Source organism: Prosopis cineraria, unplaced genomic scaffold, assembly GCF_029017545.1.
Source record: "Prosopis cineraria cultivar Desert tree isolate PC_DT_omini unplaced genomic scaffold, ASM2901754v1 PC2, whole genome shotgun sequence".
Taxonomy (NCBI): Eukaryota; Viridiplantae; Streptophyta; class Magnoliopsida; order Fabales; family Fabaceae; genus Prosopis; species Prosopis cineraria.
In genome coordinates, this window is record NW_026555333.1 from 17615506 (window position 1) to 17620160 (window position 4655).

General features: G+C 35.7%; 1 pseudogene; it reads right to left on the reverse strand.

The window, feature by feature from the left end:
- Nucleotides 1–567: 567 nt before the first annotated feature.
- On the reverse strand, nt 568–2345 carry LOC129298236 (2-methylpropanoate--CoA ligase CCL4-like; annotated as a pseudogene).
- Nucleotides 2346–4655: the final 2310 nt, after the last annotated feature.

Sequence of the window (4655 nt, forward strand, 5' to 3'; positions counted from 1 at the left end):
GGCTCAAATTTCTCAAAAAATTATTCACAGGATTGCCAGCTATGAGGATACTTTATGATATGAAAAAATAAAAAAAGAGGTTAGTCCTACGACGAAGGAGATGGAGGAGACATGCCAGAGGAAGGAGATTCAGGTCGGCGCCGAGGAAGAAGATGGTTCACGAGCATAAGTACACTTTCAGGTTAATTAAAATTGGAAAGCTAAAAATATTTTGACAATAATAATGACTCCAATAACAATCAGGCTAGTTTTTTACAACATAACAAACCTAATGTTTGAATCTTTGTTGAAAAAGATAATTATATTTAGCATCCAATTATACCTCAAATGTGATTGTTTCTATTAGGAGGATACCTAAGAGTAATAAAAAGAATCAATTATAAACACAAAACTATAATTTTTTAAAAAAAATATCCAAACACCTGTACATGTCAAAATTAATTAAGATTTCAAAACATATTAATATTCAGTTAATAATCCACAATTTGTCTAGAAAAAAGTTTTCAAATGTAAAATATAAATTCAAATGAGAAAATACAAATTAACGTGTTTGCAGCCTGCACAACAAAGTATAACCATATAGTATACTTTTTGAATAACAATTACTACTACACAATCCCAAAGATCTTGTGTAATTCTGTGCAAAATGCAATGCACAGAAAATTAAACACACACACATTCCACACAGTACATTACAAATATATGCCATCATTAATTATGTAAATTTTGCATTTTATCTTCCACGTTCTCCATTTAGTCTCGGTGTATTTTGCGCTTATAGGTTCTTTTTCTTTTTTTAACTTTACCATCAGATCCTTAATCCAAATTAAACGTCACCCAACTTCAAAGGCGGATGCAGAGGATGGAGCTGCCACTGGTAAATTTAGGAAACATTTTGATATTGAGATGCGATCTTGTCGGCATCATTCCCTGCATACCAAGCGTATAGCTTCTGCGGGTCTTCATGAGGCCAAACACGTTCCTTCTTTCCGGCCCTGATCCGATCATCATCTTCGCTCTCGTCATGTCCTTCAATTGATCGCTTATCTGTAACAACCCACCTGGTTGCATCCGCCCATCTTCGCCTATGTGTAACCACCCATCCTTGAAGAACCGATCGGACTTGTCCATATCTTTCAAGTAGCCCAACATGAGTGAATTGCCCCGAAAAACCACTTTTCCCTGGGTCAACCCGTCGCGTTCCAAGCTTTTACCCGTATCCGGATCCACCACATCCATCTCCGCCAGCCCGATTGTTCTCGTCCCTAGCCGCGCCTCCTGCTCGGAGTTCCACGTGCATGAAATCACCAACCCTCCTGTTTCTATTGACCCGTAGCCGTAACTGACCACAAACCCTAATTCTTCCGCTCGGCGTAACACTGCTTCTTGTGGCAGTTTTTCTGCTGCTGCTCCTGCTGTGAGGACTTGGACGGGCATTTTCAGACGCTCTGTTTTCTGGGAGTTTGTTATGATCATGTTGAGTGTTTCCGGTTCAGCGCACATGTGTGTGACACCATGGCTCTTGATCAGAGAGTATACGTCGGAGGAATTGATGCGACGGACGCAGATATTGGTTCCTCCCACGGCTGCAATTCCCCATGGGAAGCTCCAACAAATATCGTCGTTCTTATAGAGCGTCGACCATAGGAAAACTGGTTTTCTGGGGACGGCCCACTCGATGAGGAAATTGACGGTGGTCGTGAAAATCCCCGGTGGCAATGAACCACCCCTTTGGAAGTCCCCGGTGCAACCATGGTATAAGTCAAAGTCATCGGATCCCACTCACTATTGGGTCGGATCCACTGGAAATTCGGATCACCGCTCGCTACCATCCCCTCGTACGTATGGGAGAATCCATCTGATGATTTGGGTTCGACTGAGTCATCAGTGATGTGGACGAGGATAGGCCGTGGAGTCTCTGGAGGCAGCTTGGAGATGGCCTTGAGGACCTGAGAGCTTGAGGCGCAATCGACAAACACGAGCTTAGGTTTAGCTTGGCAGACGATGATGGTGAGAGCGTGAGCATCATGGAGGAAGTAGCTAATGTTGTTGAGGACAGCGCCGGTGAAGGGAACTGCGAACTGGAGCTCGTACACGGCGGGGATGTTTGGGGCGACGACGGAGACGATATCGCCACGACCGATTCCGAGAGAGGAGAGAGAGGAAGCTAGTTGAAGACAACGACGGTGGGTTTCGGACCAAGTGAAGGTGATGTGATTGTAGATCATAGAAGTGCAGTCACCGTAGAGGGTGGCAGCTCTATCGAGGAGGCCTAAAGGGGTGAGAGGAGGAGAGTTTGCAGAGTTTGGCTTGAGATGTTCCATGTCGACGATGAAGATAACAAGAAGGACTTGCACTGATGGCTGCAGGGACATGATAGAACTGGCAGTATTTATACAAGATCAAAAGAAGTTGCGATGTAGTTGTTGAGTGATATAAATTTATAATTATAAAATAAAATATACAATCCTAATTATAATTAATCTGAAGCTGACGTGTTCATTCTAATAAAGATGATGATTTCACCAAAAATGAAAAATAAACACGATGAGATTGAACGCGGAGATGTATAGATAGACGAAAGAGGCAGTTCAGGGGCAAACTAACTAGAATTGGAATATAAATACATGGTTAATGTGCTAACCAGAGTTGGAAGATATATGCTCGCTTCTTCAAGTTGTCTTGGTCAAAGACACGGAGAGAATGTCCTATGTGTGATATAATATTTTTCCTGAACTTTTTTCCAAAAGCACTAGACACTCTAAATTTGAGAGAAGTGGTACAATATCACCCTTCATCTATTAAAAAATAGAGTTATATCACCCCTCCGTTAAATATCCGTTAAGTTGACACTGTTAATTGATTAAAAGATTATAAAGAATGACCTAAAAAATTATAAAAAATGATCAAAAATTATTAAAAAATTCTTATAAGAAAAATAATACTAGTTAAGTCCTTTTGATTACAAATAAATTTCAATAGACTAATTTTATTTTTTATCCATATAAAATATAAGAATATCATTTTAACCAACTACTTGGATCAACTATCAGGTGGTATTGAATCAGTTATTATACTTTTAATAAAATCTTGTTGAATATTGTTATTTATAAATATTCATTAAAAATTTATAAATCGTCTTTTAAATATTAATAGCTCAACTAGTTTTTCTAAAATTTATAGGAGATTTGTAAATTAAAATAAGGTTAAAGTGTCTCGGTCCCAAATTACGGGATAATTTGAAACAAGATTACACATATCAATAACACACAATAATGACACTTTACCAACTAATTACTTTTTCAAAACCAAACTATAAATTAAACTTTCAAAAATGAACCTATTAACTTTATAAGAATATTAAACATTATGCTTGAAAGGTAATATTGGATAAATATCATTAATAAAACCTTAGTGTGATTAAATTGTTTTATAAATTGGGACACAAATTCCTCCAACATTGTCATATAATTTGGGATGGGGGAATATCATTAAATCAACAATGGTGCAAGGGTAGGTATTTATTAACTTTATAAAAAAAGGCCAACCTTCCTCATTAATCCGTTAAAATAGTCTAACATTGATCTTTAAGTTCTAAGCTAGAATTTAATGGATTGGGGTTAGCCTCTTTTATGAAGTTAATGGGTTACCAATTCATGCACTATTATTGAATTAAAGATACCATAAGCTCCTAGAGAAAATTTTTTGGGGCACTTTTGTACCTTAATCCATTAAAATAATATGGTAAATTATAAGTCTTCCTCCAAAATTAACAAGTCCTCTTTCCTAAATTTGTTTATATTAATAAGCCCCCCTTTTTTGGGCAACTAATGAGCCCTCTTTAATAAGGCCTGGTTTAACTCTGTTTTCTCTTCCTAAGGATGATTTACTCAGGATTGTGAGCCAAGACCCAAGAGGGTTCGTGTATGGATGACATCCGGGTCACTTAGGCAGCTTTGCCTTCCTCTTTCTTATTTAAAATAAAAAACAAAAAGAACAATGGTGATATGATAATCATCTGACAATCCGTCAAAATAGTTGGTTAAAATGATATTTCTTACTTTATATGGCAATCCGTTAAAATAACATTAGTTTATAAGAACTAATTGTAATTTAAGTGACTTAATCAATATTAATTTTATTATAAGATCTTTTTTTATAATTTTTTATCCTTTTTGTAATCTATTAAGCCCTTCTCATTAATTTTTAGATCAACTATCCATCAAATTAATAGAAATTTAACAGAAGGGCAATATTGCTCCATTTTTTAATATATGTAGAACAATATTGCACCACCTTTGATTTTAAGGTGCCCAAGGCTCTTAAAAAAAGTTCAAGGATAAATTAATTTCACTTTAACCCTATTTATAATTATAATATATATACACTCAAATAAAAATTAAACCAATGCTTTTTATGTAAAATCTCCAATTCTTAAACACATAATTAGTATATACTTAACTTTAAGGTAGAGTTACCATGATATTTATAACTAATTTAATAATAAAAGATGTTATGGAAAGAAAAAAATTAACCTTGACTATATAAAAACTCAAAAAGACTAAGTAAGAAAATCCTGTAAAGATGAGATTCTATAAATTATTAAATCTTAAAATTGAGTTTAAAAAGTCATTTAGCCATTATAAATTACAGTA